At 36.1% G+C, this 16,714-nt stretch overlaps 1 non-coding gene across 1 annotated transcript; it reads right to left on the reverse strand.

Annotated features, from left to right (window-relative positions):
• Positions 1-3,345: 3,345 nt before the first annotated feature.
• Positions 3,346-16,304, reverse strand: LOC102034510. Its single transcript, XR_004081712.1, has 5 exons — positions 16,252-16,304; positions 13,270-13,320; positions 12,535-12,595; positions 9,842-9,974; positions 3,346-3,478 (listed from the first exon to the last, which is right to left on the reverse strand). It is a non-coding gene; the product is annotated as an uncharacterized LOC102034510 (transcript).
• Positions 16,305-16,714: the final 410 nt, after the last annotated feature.

Raw genomic sequence — 16,714 nt, forward strand, 5'->3', positions numbered from 1 at the left:
CTCACTAAAGTTTGTATTTCAGATTTTTACATTTATTTTCCTTCTATATCAATTCTCAAAGCTGACAAATACTGAAAAACAGAGCAGGTTCTTAAAAAAGACATCCTAAGGAATTATAATTCAGACAATTATGTTTTAAGTCAAATAACATAGAGTAAAATCTATTCAGTCATAGCAGGATCCTGCTATTCCCAATGTATTCCTACAAAATGCTGCATTTGGGCAGCTCCTTTTAATTGACACAACAATCAGGAGTTACTATTTTTCAAAATGTGGTGATCTTTCTGAAATGGATACAGATGGCACCATGGGCTCCCTGGCAAGTACAGCTTCAGGTCAGAAGCCTTTTATCTTACACCACAAGGCTGCCATTCAGGGCACATTAACAGATGACACAAAAGCGAGCTCCTGACAGTGATTCCTAAAGGATGCTGCGCCCTTGGGAAAGCAAAGATTGCCGCATGAGACTAAGGAGACACAAAGTTTTCTGCAATCAGATCATCCTCAGCAGGAGAAAGAAGGAAAGGGAAGAAGAATTGTGCTTGATTGGAAAAAAGACAGGAAACAAAATTACATGGTTTAATGCTAAGATTCATCCAATAGATTGCAGAGAGACTAACGAGAGAAAAGAAGGGTGGAATCTAGACTTCATACTACAGTACTGGTACCCTGATCAATGGATTTAAACACAAAAAAGAGAATATTAAAATTCCAAGAATAAGATCACAAAAAAACCCCAAAACCAATTCCCCCAAACACGAGGTTTTTAAACAGCTTGGAAAAGATGCGGATTGATGAATCTACTTTGAAATTAGTACTCAACACAATGACAAAAGGGAAAAAATTTATCTGTTTGAACTGAAATGAAGTTGCTCTATTTAATAGGGAGACCTATTTCTTAAAATAAGTTCCCATAGTTACCATAATCTGTGTTTCATAGTTTTGATGTTGACCTAAAGCACCTTCTTCTAAGTCTTTCATATAGGATTTTTTCAAAAGATTTGAAATATATGAGCTTCTAGCCTAAGCTCTACAGTGACTCTATAATGAAATTACATTTTGTTACATGCTTAAAATAATCAGAGTTTCTAGAGCTCAGATTCATCTCAGTTTTCATCCCTATATTGCCAAAACGCATGAGAAAAAAAATTTTTTTTCAAACACAAAACCTGGGAGTTTTGTAAGACTCCCTGAAAATAATTTCTGTGCTAAAGAGAGAGCATAGACTCCTGATCCCTTCCCCCTCCTTGATTCTTTCAGCTGGTATCACAGTGAAAACCCCAAGCACTGAAGAGAGGAAGAGAGGATACGAGTCCCAAAGATGCACCACAAATCACACTCACGTCAAGTTAACCGGCTGCTCGCTCTTCAAGCACCCACACTGGCAAGGGTCCTTCCTGTAATGAGCTAGCAGTTCATTTCTTACCTAAATAAATACAGTGGTAATGATCAACCAGAAATTACCTGCGTTTTTCCTGTTTTGTCTAGGTCTGACCAAATGTAATCAGCTTACAATTACACTAAGTAGCTTGCTTAGCATTCTATTTATAAAACTGATTAGATGCTGCTAAGCAGAGCAGGCAATGTTTTAACACTTTATTTTGATGTTGAAAGCAGTGGCTAGGAGAAAGGGAGCAAGGATGGCAGAGAACAAAAATCATTCAGAAAACTGTAGAAAGATAATTATACGGGGCCAATTCTGTTGCTTTATACACATTTTAAAATTGTTATTTGGTTAAATAGCACGTATTTAGAATTTTGAAATTATTACTCTTAGATATTTAGATTACTCAAGTAGGTCTGAACAAGTGAATATTCAGCCATACTGACTGCTGTTCATTCTTCCTGGAGAGAGAATATGGAATTGCCCTGACCTGGGAAAGAGAAAATTCGGGCTGCAGGAAAATTATAGACCATTGCTGAGGCCCTGGCCTGAGGTTAAGACTACTGAACAGGATGTGAAAAACTAAAGCGACATGACATGAGAAATTGCCAGATGTGACAGATAACGTAATAAGATACTGACAAAAGCTACAGATAGGACCATGAGGGATGACTGGATTTCACAAGTGTTTAAAGGGGAGTTAGATAAGAAACAGTCAAATTTCACAGAAAACTGAAGGGGGATCTTAAAGGTATTGGAGACCTTTAGGGAGCTGGAACCTGCAACATCAGCAATCCTTCAGTAAGTGGATCTGTAACACCACAGAAGCCTAAGATTCCCTACATAGTAACTGAGAACCAGTAGCGAAAAAGTAATCAGGGGTAAATCGATCTTTTGGGAAGAGACTTGGATTTAAAAAACCATACAAATAGAAAGAGCTACAAGAATGGCAAGGAGGGTGAACACAGATAAGCTAAGGAAAATATTGCCCAGTGCTGTCCGGCACAGTCCCAACCTCGATCACCACATCCTCATCAGAACTGTGAGAACCACTTGTTCTGATCTTACCACAGGTATCAAACTTGCTTCCACAGTCAAGGAGGCAAGGACAGCGCCAGGGTGCTTTGCCTGGCTAACAGCAGGACTCCTGCCTGGACAGACCAAGTAACCTGGTTATCCCCATGTCAGTCAACATCCACATCCACCCACCCCTCCCTAACAGTCTGTCAGACACTGTCTTGGACAAATTGCTTCAATTCAACTCCTCATTTCCTGATTTATATAATGAATGTAATACTGTTTTTCTTATCTCCTTTTATTAGGTTATTTTTGGCACTGGCAGTAACAAAAATCAAGGAAGTCAACAATTATTTAAGAGCTTAATACTTTTCTCTTGCTACTTTATCTTTTAGGTTAACCTGAAGCTCACGAGTTCAAAGTTCTGAATTTTCATACATACTGCTGTAAGTTGAACTCTGATTCCAAGAATTAATGTCCTGCTTTTACCAGTAAGAGAATGGCAGGAGATTAATACCTTTCACACAGAGTAAAAGGTACTTATAGGATTGGATACTGATAGAACTGAAAGGAAAATAGAGGAAAATTCAGTTCCTAACCTGACAGGTACATAGAGGGAAAAAAAAAAAAGGAATCCATAAACCAAGGCAAGGGATTAAAAGAGACAACAGTTTATCTGTGCTTATTAACAACAGCCCTTATTCCAATTCCTTGTGGAGAATAATAAACATGACTTAATCTTAACAACAATGTTGTGATAATTTTCCAAACACATGTACTCTTTGTTCATCACTCAGACATTCAATGAATCTACTACAAATTTGCAACTATTGTTTCTTTAGAAGATGAAAATAAAAGGGATAATATTATATATTGGGGGGGAGTTAATTACAAAAGGCTTATATTGTATGCTAATTTATATTTATAGCAAGTGTTTTATTTACCTTTTTGTTTTCTTGTAGTTTTCCAGCTGTAATGTCTGCATACATTTGTACCTTTCCAATTCACACTGCTCACATAGTTCCTCAAGACACAACAGATGATTCTCCATTTCCTCAAAGTTTGCCTCTAGCTGGGCTGTAAGAAAGACTTGTATGAATATCAAACTGCATCAACAGACAGACAACTCACCTGACCAGAAACAGGATTTCATAAAGGTAAATAATTAACAGGGTGATAATTACACACATATAAATGGCTCCAAAAGATAAACAAATCTCAGCCCAAATCCCACAGTGAAGAGTGGCAGCAGAGCCACGTTAAAGGGAGATCTATCTGAGATTCCCTTGTAGTAAGGTGCTGAACCATTCTGTTTATTCCAGCATTGTGGTGACACAGGCTCCTGGCCTGTTTTTGAGGAAGAGAAGCACTCAGGACTCATACTTTTCCTTCTTGAGCAGACTGCCAGTTTAGCACTTCCTACACAGTACCAATCCAAGGAATAAATCTGTGCTAGCCAAAGCCAGGTCAATCTTCATTTATTCAAATGAAACAAAAATAAAGCATACAGGGAGAATTTTAACTTTCACATGATGCCATGGTAATATAAAAGAACATATATTCATGTCTCTGAAGACAGACCCTTTACTGACGACTAAATATAGAGATTTACCTATTTTACATACACATGTAAATTTTATAATTAATTCTACCTATTTTACATACACATCTCTTAATCTTCTCTTTAAACATAATTGCTCAGTCTCAACTTCAAATAAATCTTGTCTATGACATGTCCTGAGAAAACTGATCTCATCTCATAGCTCACATTGCTTTGAGTAGAAATTTGGACAAGACAATTCCTGAGGTCCCTCCTCATCTGAATTAATCCATGTGAACCTTGTATCAAAGAATCACTTTCCCTGATGGTGATTAATGCTAAATTTCATGTCTCTCCTCAGGATCTCACAGCGGAAAATCTATTTTCCCAAACTCTAACCAGCTGGTCACTCTGGGATGAAGCTGTGTGAACTACAGGAATATTATTCATCTTTTTGCCAGGCCTTCTCCTATACCACAGGGAAGGTAAATTGCAGGAGCAAGACGATTCACATTTTTACAAACAAATAGCAGCCAGAGTTAATGTATTTCAGATGCTCAAAAAAAGGAAACAGGAAGCTGAAGGCATCAGTCAAATCTTCCATTCTGGCTTGGCCATTCTACTTGAAGCCTATCTTGGACAATAAATAATTTCAACTTCCTTAGCTATTGTTTCATTATAAATAGCCAGCCTTGTGGTTCCTCTAAAAAAGCAGAAGTTAAGACTTCATAAGCAAATTTCCTAGGATGCATATTCATATGTTCGTCTTCACTTAACACCATTTTTTTAGCCCCTAACAAAGAAGATGCACAACAGGAAAGGGAAACATGAATAATATAATCAGTAAAAATTTCCCTAAATTATTTTTCTGTATACAGATCACTGAGGGGAAGTGGGAGGGATTGGCAAAAACCAAAAAACAAAAAAAAAAAAAAGAAAGGCAGTTGACAATTAATGCAGAAACAGGTTTGAGGGGAAAAAATGTTTTCAGTTCTACATATTGTGATGTGGAACATTCATTGCTTTCCACATACTCAATTTTCTCTCACAAAATCCAGATGTATTCAAAGCGTAATATCATGATTACAATTATGATTGGTAGGCCCTTTTTCTTTAAGAAATAGACTTCTCTGAGTGCATTAAAATCCAAATACCTGTATTGTGCTAACTTGCTTTTCAGAATAATTGCTCCCTTATTAATCTGCAAAATTCTCAAACACAGCAGGACTGAAAATAACTTACTAAGGTACCTATCAACCACTGTTTTTTCCACTTAAAAACAGCTACCACCTGCTTTGCTGTATTTGCTGTTGAAACAATATTAAAAGACAACAACAAAGGACAGGAAAATAAAGAGGATGAAGAAAAGTGAATTCTAGAGAGCAACTGATTCCTAGCACTTGCATTTGAGCAGCCTCTAGTGGGAATTGCAGAAAACACTGTGCTCCTGAAGAAGAGAAATGGACACCAGAGATCTCTCCAGGAGGCAACAATCCTGCTTTACTGCAAAAGAGGTTTCAGAAGTTTTTTTCCTTTCTGAAGTGAAAGAAAAAATGCTTTTCACAAAAAAAGAAAAAATCAAGACAAGCTCCATTGCAGCAGCTACAGCTGAGAATTAACATCTCTCTTACCCAAAAGAGAATATATGCACTGTGCATACAAAGACAGTGCCAAACAAAACTACAGATTTAATCAATTTGAAACTTAGGCTGTGAAAAACCCATCTCCTCTAAATCTTTCTCAGATTTTAAAAAATATATTTACCTTTGGATTAAGACTTCTCATGTATAGCAATATGCTACACTTGGTAGAAATAGTATTGTTTTATTAGATAGCTGAAAAAAACCCCAACCTGTTCTTTGGGTCACATCACTCCAATTATAACAGTTTGGGCTGTATTTCTCACATTATCACAAGCATAACAACAGTATTTGAAACTTTAATTCTTAGTTTTAATTATTTTGAAGTATGTTTAAAGTTTGGTCAGGTGACATTACACTGTATTATATTCTATCAGCATACACTGTTTTCCACGGTTTACCAGCTATCAGGTATTAAAGTATTTATCTAGAACTCAACAACCACAGATTTTTTTATCCAGAAAACACTTTCTTCCTAAAGCGCACCTAATTCAAATTTACCACATAACTTTTCTAACTGAAACGTATGTTATCTGTAGTTCTGTATAAGTACATAATTTGTTAGAATAGCTAAATCACAGCTGTATGTCAGAAAATAGGTTTCCACTAACTTTAGATGTAGCTTTCCTGCACTGTCCCAGCCATTCAAACAACAGAAACCATGCAGGAGTATTAAAGATATTTCTACAAAGCTCATTTATTTTCTGACTAAAAGGGATAAAGCAGAAAGGATGGAAGCAATTATATCAAAGATGTTCCCTCTACCTCTAGGCCACACAGGTGCAGAGATTACTAAAATCTTAAAATGAGCAGTGAAAGACATATATGAATGGGAAGAGCTCAATTCAGCTGCAACAAAAAAAAACCTGAAAACAAAAACAAAACAAACAAACAAAAAACAAACAACAACAACAAAAAACCAAACCAAACAAAAAAAAACCAAAAAAAACCCCAAAAAAATCCAAAAAAAAATCCACTTTATATATTTTTCTTTCTACTACTGCTCAATATTTATCTGTTTTTACAGAAAGGTTCTTAAACCCAGCTAGTATTATACCACTTACATGAAGTTAAAGCAGCTTCTTTGCTGAAGCTACATAGCAAGTACACTAGGATCCTTTTCCTTGTGTACTCAGTCCTCAGGCACTTCCAAGTTTACAGCACCAAACTGTATGCCTTTTATACATATATATATATATATCTATATCTATATATATATCTATATCTATATCTATCTATCTATATATATATATATCTATATTTGTATAAATCTTCCCAACATTTTCTGATTTTCTCAGTAAAAGATAAATGCAAATTCTGAAAAAAATAGATTAATTTTGCAAAGCTAGAGAATGGCAACTTTCATACTTGATACACAATCTGAAATAAAAAAAGACTGAACTTTTACTCAAGATATAAACAAGGATGCTTCTCCTAAGCAGTGCAGAAAGTTATGTTTCCCCAACAAATTTTCACACCCATCTAGCCCTCACTTAAAAAAAAAATCCCAAAGACTAAGAGGCAAAGGCTTTTATCTCTGTGACTACACGCCCAGCCTTATTTTCCTCCCAGTCCCACTAGGAAAACATTTTCAACCAATGTTGGATCTGTCACCTATATACAAGATCAGCCTTTCTGAAACCAATATCAAGCTGATCTTTAAAAGAAAAACAGGAAGGGAGAAAAACTGGATTTCGATCAATGTTTGTGTGTGTTGATTTGCTGAAACCAAAACCGATGTTTGAGCAAAATGCCGCTGCTCAAACATGAAAACACATTTCATACTAAGTATGCTGATATCAGCAAGCAGATATTTTCTACAGCATCTCAACCAAAAACTAGCTTAAGTGATGATTCCAGTCCTGCACTTTGAAAGAGCAGTAACTGCCCTTTTTACTTTTACATGAAAGTAACTTTTTTCTTCAAAATTCTCAGTAGCAGCTACAAGACATTGCATAATACAATAAATTTATCAAATGAAGACACGGATTTTCTACTTCAAGTGAGGGATGCCTGATAATGTGCATACCTAAGCTAAAGAACTTTATAAAATTACTAATGAAAACATGTCCTGTAATACATAGCAAAAGCTGAAGAATCTGTTTATGAGTCATACCAATTTTAAGTGGGTCACTAAAAAGGTTCATTTCCATTACCTGAAATTTCTTTCACTGAAAGCAGCCAGGGTCCCCTACCTACTTTCAAAATGGAAGCATTACTAGATTTATTAGAAGCATATCATGTCAGAAGAACCAACTGTTTTGTTGAAATTATGAAGGTTAGCCAAATTACATCTTGAGTGCATAACCCAGCACTTTGTAATTCTATTTTCACTTTTTTTTACAGAATAGTTTATTCATATTAAAAATTTACAGTCAGAGTAATAGCCATCTATTGAAAAGCCAACTACAGTTTATATTTATATGAAGCAGTTAGTTAAGAGTTATAAAAATTAAAAACAATGAGCTGAATATTGCAGTAAATTTCTGTTAAATCACCTTCAGAAGGTTAGATGTTGAATTTGGTACAAATTACATCTATTTCTTCAAATAGACTCCATAAAAACTATTAGAAGAAAAAATAAAACCCAAACCACAGCTGTTAGGAGAAACTAATAAGAAATTTTAGATAAATTACTTAAAATCTGACACAAAAGGTAAAACTAGAAGGTTTGGTTCAAATCTCAGAACCTTAGCCGCACACTTCAAAATTCATTAGCTTCCCTGAGCAGGCTCCTGAATGCTTCCTTAAATCCTACTTTTGCAGTATGAAAAAATATCTAGAGACATACCTATCTAATAAATTCTACAATCAGAACAATATTAATTCTAGTTCATAAAACTGTATTAGGAATCAGAAAGTAGCCCAAATTCATCAGGATTTTACAGCATTTGCAGCATTATGAACTATAAAGGCAATTTCATTAGCTTTCTACTACATTGTTTATCTTTGGGCTATCAGCGGACTGCACGGTAATATTAAACCCAGTGTTTTAATAAATCATTATTTGAACTTTTATTTCCTTAGATTTCTTTTTTTCAAACAGCCAATATTAAATGGTTAGCACAGATGATAAAGTCTTATTAAACAAGATCGTATAAGAAAATTGTAATAAAAAGCAGAATACATTCCCTGCTTCAGGAATAAATAGCAAAGTTATTACCAGCCTACCTAGGAACAAAAGCTGATTTGTGCATGACCACTGACCATAGCAGAATGAGAAACTAGCCCTTGAAGACAGAAAAGAACCCTCCTTTTCTTCACATTGCATCAGCACATAAATCCAGCCCACCCCACAAAAAAATCAGAGCTGCAATCACATGAGGAATTTCTGCATACTTCTCAGCTGCTGTAAGAAAGAGAAGTGCAGGCACACTCCCTGGGGAACTTAGCTACCTAAAATCTATGTGCAGACAGAAGTTTTTCAAAACTTCAATTTGATGCACTCCATATAGATTTTCATGGAAGCATCAAGAGACATCCTGCTTGTCAAACGCTGCCTGCCCACTTCAAGGCTCAGCAATAGCAGAGATTTTCAGAGACCAAGAGTCTCCAGCATTTTTTCCTAATTTAATTATCAACAGTAGATCAACAGTTTTGTATTGGAGGTTCCAGAAATAGTCCACTAAAGCATTTATCTTCTCATCTTTTAAACAAAATGAACCGGTTAACCTTTGGTAAAGTTTTAAAAATTGCAACCCACTTAACAAACATGAGGTGTTTGCTAACAGGCAGCATTAACAGTCACCTATAGAAAACCTCAGTATCACCTCAGAATATCTTATCCCTGTACATTAATTCAAACTATGGAAGTTACTTTGGAACCAACAATTATTCAAAATCAAAGGTTTCTGCCTTGAAAGTGTCCCTAGTCAGGTAAATTTCCACACCCCCATCCCACCCCAAATGATAAGTTTAAACATTATTATGTAAAATTACACAGAATCCAAAAGAAGCAGCTATATACATTAGCATTTATACTATCAAAAAATCTTAACAATTTAATAAGACCTCGAGAATAGCATTTTTCACCTGTTCAAATATTTATCAATTTTTTTTTTCAAATAACAACACATACAAAATTTCAACTGCTGGCAGAGCAACCACTGCTACTTGTCAATTAAAAAAAAACAGTTTGTTTAAGAACTACAGTTTTACCACAGGAAGCAAAATTAAATTTTACACAACATTCACAGCCGTTGAACTTCAGTCTAATCCTCTGTACTGATCTGAATGCTTGCTATGGCTATAAGAACTTACCTAGGCTTGCTGTGAGGCATTCCAGATCTGCTAAGAACCCTGGTATTTGCTGAAGCTGATCCTGCAGTTCCACCAGACTGCTCCTTTTTTTCTCCCAGTGTGCAGAAAGCATCACAACTTCACTGTCAACCAGCTGCAACAAATAAGTGTTTAATTGCAAACTTCTGTACCTGTTTATGAGCATCTTGACTGATGTTTTATAATTAATACATTTGGAAGCATAAGGTCAGCACAACAACCCTACAGCACTGCCACTTGTGTACTCCTCAAGTAAATAAACAACATGCTCAAAAAATCCCCTGTAGTATGGAATACTTATATCAAAATGCACTGAACAAAAATATGACAAAAAGTTATTACTCAATACACTAATCAATGAAGGAAGTATTTTATGGATATTATTAACTGTCAGCAAGATGTACCTGAAATTTTGGCAGCAGTGTTGCATTGGTGCACAATAACAACATCGCAGTGCTCAAATTTTGGGCATATTTATATCAATAGTTTAATGTTACCAGTCATACCAATTTCATCTTAACAATAAAAATGAAAATTCTGCACATGCAAAGTAGTCTAAAAAATAAAGTAAAAGGAATGGCATTTTAAATAAGAAGTTGCCTTTATAACATTACTGCTCTTCTGCTTTTGTGATAAACTGCAGTAGTGCCAAGTATTTATGAACACATTTCTACATTACTACAATTCTTGTAATTTCATCCTTCTTAACTTTTATTATATACTAAGCTAAGAAAAGGGTACTCTGCTTTAAAATTGCATTTATATTTTCTATGAAAAACACCAGGATCAAGAGATCTTAGGTAACAAATGTTTCCATTATATATAATTGAGATGACTCAATTACGGTTTCCCTTCTCCTAATTCCATTACCCATTCTTCCTCTTGCACACAACTACAGCCTGTGGCTGTATCTGCATTCTGAATTCCTCAATTTCTATAGTCTTTATAGGCAGAAACTGAAAAAGTCTGAGCAATGGACAAAGGAGCTCTCAAGCGTACAATTCTACCCACTTCAGATCAATTCTTTAAAAAGAACAACTTCTATCTTTGCAAATTCCTCCAGCTACCTATCCCTGTTAAGAAAACATCCTGTTTCACCAGACAAGTTTTGAAAACTTATTCCAGAGCCCAATGAGAAATGGAACAATTCAGAAGACCAAACAGTCTTACTTAAATAAAGCCAGGTCTATTTCTGAGACCAGGATATAGTATTTATATCTGTTCAATAGTAAAGCAAACAAAAAAACCAAAACATGCCACCATGAGACGGGGACAAACACCACTAACATTTCAGCCCTGAGATAAATGCAGGTGAATTGACAATCATCTAAAAGGACAATTTTGTGCATGGAACTGGTAGTTAACATCTACCATTTAACATGGTAAGGCAGTAACCTGCAATTAAAGCCTAAATTTTCACTTTACTCAACATTTATAAATAAGAGCACAAGTAAGAAGAAATTGGATACTGGACAAGTGGACCTTTAGGCCTTCTACAGTACAGTCAATCTTCTGTACTTACGCAGTTTTTATTCTCCCCTTTTATAAAAAAAGTAACAAACAAAACTCAACAAGCAATACATACACTGAGTTGTGTGTAAAGTAAATACCTGAATTTAAAGGAAAATTTAAATCTTTTTGGAAGTTTTTTATTCTTATTTTCTCAAGCAGCTGTAACATGTGAGATTAGGTTATATTAGTTTAATATATATGAAATCTCACCCTGTTCTCAAAATTACAATTTTTAAAGCAAACTAAAGCAAGTATTATAAAATTGTGACCACATCATTTATGAGATTTTCTAGGAAAAAAAGAACATTATGAGCAGTAAAACATGCCAAACTGGCAAGGAGAACTCCATCTCCCATGCCTGAAGGTTTCCACTAGAATGCAGGGAAAAGCATGGCCATACCATTAGGCAAGAGAAAGAAGAACATAAGAGACTTTCTTTCTTACTGTAAATACACAGTGAGTGATTTATCCATTATAAAAAGATACAGAGAAGTCTCTAAGTGAAGAGAAGAGTCAGAAAGGATGCACTCAGTCAAAGTGAAGGTTTCAGCCAGGACAGTTCAGTCCTGCTCTGCATTGTGGCCACCCAGGTTACACTGTCTGCCCCTTAAACATGGCTTGAAAATTAAAGTCTGGTGCTGAGTAATGCAGTGGTAAGACTTACTGGAATTTTCCTTCCCCTTCATTCCATAGATAAACCACACAACTTGTCACTTTGCTTCCAGGGCAGGAATAGTGAATGAAATTAGGAGAAAGTACAAACACTTCCCAAATATTTTCAGTTGGACAAGCCAATCCTGCTGTCTCTTCTGCACTAGGAGTGGGCAGCACTGTCAGCGCCACAGCCCTGCCCTGATACAAACCACTAAGATGCCTCAACCCCAGATACATTCTGTACTTTCCCAGCCACCGCTCACTGCTTTTAAAGATCTAGAGCAGTAACATATAACATCATCTTTGCAACTGTTTACATTGCATCAAGTTTTTTGTTATTTCACATTTGCATTACATTGCTGTTTACATTACTGTGAGAGTGAACAAAGCTATGTGGATGTTTACCTGGGGGCCAAGGTTAACCTTGTAGGTGGGTAGTAAAAGTTTTAGTTTAAAATTATTTACACATTTTAAAATATTTCATGCATGGCAGTGTTATTTTTTCTTACCTCTCCAGCTTTTGCACAATCTTTGGCTCCTTTATGAAGGGCAGCCCAAGCATCTTCATATCTGAAGAGAAGACAAATTACTATTCTTACTGTGCTCTCCTTACAAAGGAACTCATGGATGCCACTGTGCTTATATTTACAGGTACTACCAGAAATTACAGCTTAAAAAGCTGTGTAATTCTTTCCAGTACTTACTGTTCTGCCAAACAAATATACACTGAGAAATAATGTCATTTAAAGAAATAGTGATTCATGGTTTTTAACCTGCTAACTGACATTAAAAGCTAAATGGACCCAACAATACTTACAAGACAACTCACCACCTTAAACATCACTTGGAACTTAATTAAGAAAATTTTTAAAATTAACAAGATTGTAATCATACATATACCCCTTCCAATAAAAAAAAAGAAGGAAATTGTATCAAATATGTCTAAGTTATGAAACCACAGACTAGGACTCAGTTCTGGCCTCCTTCACCTCTCTGCATTAGTAACCTTTTAAATGCAACTTTTCCTCCAGAACTTCAGTTTCATTAACATGACAACACTTCAGAATTGGGCAAGCTTTAAACACATTTATCATTTGGTAACCACTCCCACACTACTAATTGCAGAACAACCAAAAACCTAGTAGCACCACTTTGATTTTCCTCTCTAATTTCTTTCTTAAGAAATTAGATTTTTTAAATCTTATATAGGAAGCAAATGCTAATAAAGAAAAGTAAGGTCATACCTGCTTAGTAATTCCAGTCCAGCAGAAAACTCTGGCAAACACTGAACGGTTCTATAAAACAAATTGCAAATGTACAAAATTGTTTAAGAAAAGAAGGCTGTTATAAAAAAATGTGTGCACACACATCTGACAGATACGCTGAACACAGAAATATTTCCTCCTGCTCCTACTTTCACAAACATTTTGCCAATTTTGGTTAAAATGCATTACATGGTGTATCTTACAAGAATATTCCAAAGGTAGGATTGCTTTTTTCCCTTGTTGTTTTATGATAGCCTATTCTTACTTCTTTTCAACCATGTCCATTAAAAACAAGTTTTATTGAATAATTTCTAATTACAGTTAACAAAGATATAGGATGAACGGAATTTTAACCTAAAAAAGGGCACAGAAACGCTCTGAAAAAAAAAGACTACTACACAAGTTCATGTCCCTCAATACAGATATTCCACTTAATATATCCTACACCAAAAATAAATACTAAGCAAAGGAACCTTTGCCAGTTTAATGCTTTAATGATCTCCTATTCGATGCATACATTTCCATTAATAACAGCTTGAAGTATAAAGACGTCTTATTATAAGTTATAGAAAATTAACAATAGAGGACTTCTAAGGATGTGAAGATCTTAATGTCATCCAAAATCTGTCTCTTGGAAGATCACCACCCCAAAAGACTGTTCTGCACTATCATTCAAACAATTTGAATGGGGAAAAAATCCAAAAAAACAAAACAAACTACCATAAATTAAACCTTCTTGTCCTTAAGGCAAGGGAAAAGTGACAGAATCAGTGAGGTGGAAAGGGACCTCAGGAAGTTCCCATTGGAATCCCCCGTTAAAACCAGCTATGAGATCAAAGCAGCTTTCTCAGGAAGCTTTTCTCAGCTTTTTCTGTCTGATCATCTCTTGTTTGAACTTATGCCTATCACTTTTTGAGTTCCCACCACACACCAGTTTCCTCAATAACCACTTCATGTGTAATGGCAGGCTGCTGCTAGGTCTCCCAGAAGTCATCTATTCTCCAGGCTGAACAACTGCCCATCTCAGCCTTTCCTCACACACTGAGTTCCTGCCCCAACCTTTTTGGTGGCCCTCCACTAAATTGCTCCAGAATATTAACATCTTGCTCAAACTGGGGACCAAACTGGACAGCATAATTAGTGGTCTAAGGTGTGCTTGAATGCAGAGGACAATCACCTTCTTCAATCCCACTGTCTGGGTGTTGCTTGTAACCCCATTAGCTGTTGGACTTCCCTGCTGCAAGGCATGTCCCTGGCTCACATTCAGCCTGCTGTCTGCCAAGAACTCCAAGGTCTTTTTAGCAAAGTTACTTCCCAGATAGTCTGTCAGCCCCAGCCTGCATTGTTGCAGGGGATACTTTCTTCCCAGAGAAACATGGAATTTGTACCTCTTGATTTTCATGAGCTACCTCTTGGCACGTATGGTCCTATGGGCTTTTATGGATTGACCATCTTCAATCACTACTGGTCAGTCTCCTCAACCCCCTTCACTAAGCACAAGGCACTGAAACCACAAAGGCATTAAATAACTCAACAACCTCTACATTTGCTGTAATTCACCCCATTCACCACCAATCCCACGTTTTCTTTCAGTCTTTTATTACCAGTGCAGGGCTAGTCGCTCTTCTTGTCCTTGACATCTCTTGTAAATATCAGTTCCAGGTGAGCTCTGGCTTTCCTAAGGCTATTCCAGCATGCCAAAGAGGTCATAAAGAGGCATCAAGAAGTTATCCTTGACACCCTCCCAGGGCACTCCTTGATTGCATACTGATGGCCTGGCCTTTCAGGAACTGGAAGCTAAAGGCCCCCACAAGAATGGGGGTTTAATGATACAGAGGATTCCTCAAACTGTTTGGAAAAAATATCATTCTCTCCCTGGTCAGAGGGACAATGACAAACTCCCATTGCAACACCACCACCCTTACTGGCCTCTCTTGGCTCCCCCATCCATATGCCCTCAGCCATCCCTACAGTCAAGCTAAGCTGTGTTTGTCCCTGAACCTTATCAGCAAAGCAGAAGCCACCCCAGCATTCCCCTGTTCCTGATGCTTCAATTGGTTCACCCAGTGCTTGTCTCAAAAAGCAATGGATATTTATTACAGTACTCCAGAAAAACCAAAGTACTGTGGACTGGAAACACACAGAGAAGGCAGTTGCCTTAAACAGACCTTCACCGATTCTTAGTTTAGCTTCCATGCCTTGTCCATACAATTTGTCCTCTGTTTAAAAAAAATTTATATCTAAAACATCAGGATTCAGAACTTAGGACAGTTTATTTCAGATGCTTTATTTTTAGCACTTGGCTTGTTTTTAAACTAATTTGTGTCTCCATAGTATGTTTTAATAAGAACATGCTTTACACTAAAGCATATCTGATTTTAAGAAGTAACTCTCACAGATATCATTTACAGACAACAAGTAGTCTTTCGCTGCAGCTTACACAGGTTGAAAAAATGAGGACTAAAAAAAACCTCCAAATCAATTAAAGAAAGAAAACGAAATCAGCACAATTATCAAAACTTCTTGAAACAGAAAACTGAAGTATTTCATTACACACATATCTTCCACAATAAAAAAGCTCCTATTTCTGTTTTTACACTAAAAAAAACCCCCGAGTTATAATTTTAGGACATGAGATTCACAGAGATTGTAAACAATTACATTTCAGTGTACTGCAACCTGAATCTTCTACGAGGTACTACAAAAACACTGCATATTCATTTAATTTAAATAGTAATTTATGAACTGATTGACAGCCATTAGAAATTATTTAGGCCTATCAATGAAGGCTCTATTAAGCAAAGCATTTGCTTTTGTTAAGCTTCTCTGTTGTCAAAACAGTATTTTGTAAAATTATATGCAAATGTTCTTGCAATTGGCTCATATATATGAGCCACTTCAATTTTTTCCTTAAAAAGAGTATCTTATATTAATGCTATATATTAAGACATTCAGAAGTACCTTTGCCTACTTTTCTTTGCATCTCTTGATTTGTCGCCCAAAGTCTTCAACCTACAAACCAAAACACAAATCCATCAGACATTTACAATGCCAAAACCAGAGAATGAATTGCTTGAGCACATAATATGCTAATTCCAGTCTATTACAGTTAATTTTGTTTCAGCTTCTTTCACAAATAAATCAAACTTCCCTTTGTTTTGTGGAGACTCTTGTATGAATTTATTTCCACTGACACTGCTGCTATACAAAAAATCTTGAGATTTTTTGTAGAAGTGCATCAGGCAATTCAGTATGAAAAGTTTCATGGGAGTTGCGCATACAAGTCATCCACCTCTTGATAGTTTCCTTAGCAGACAGGAACTAAAGACTTGCCTAGAAATAACCAATCCAGCCCTGAGGAATACCATTTACATGAAGATTCTCATGGCAAGGAAAAGCATGACAGTCACACATACACATGTGC

The sequence above is a fragment of the Geospiza fortis genome, unplaced genomic scaffold (assembly GCF_000277835.1).
Source record: "Geospiza fortis unplaced genomic scaffold, GeoFor_1.0 scaffold104, whole genome shotgun sequence".
Classification (NCBI taxonomy): domain Eukaryota; kingdom Metazoa; phylum Chordata; class Aves; order Passeriformes; family Thraupidae; genus Geospiza; species Geospiza fortis.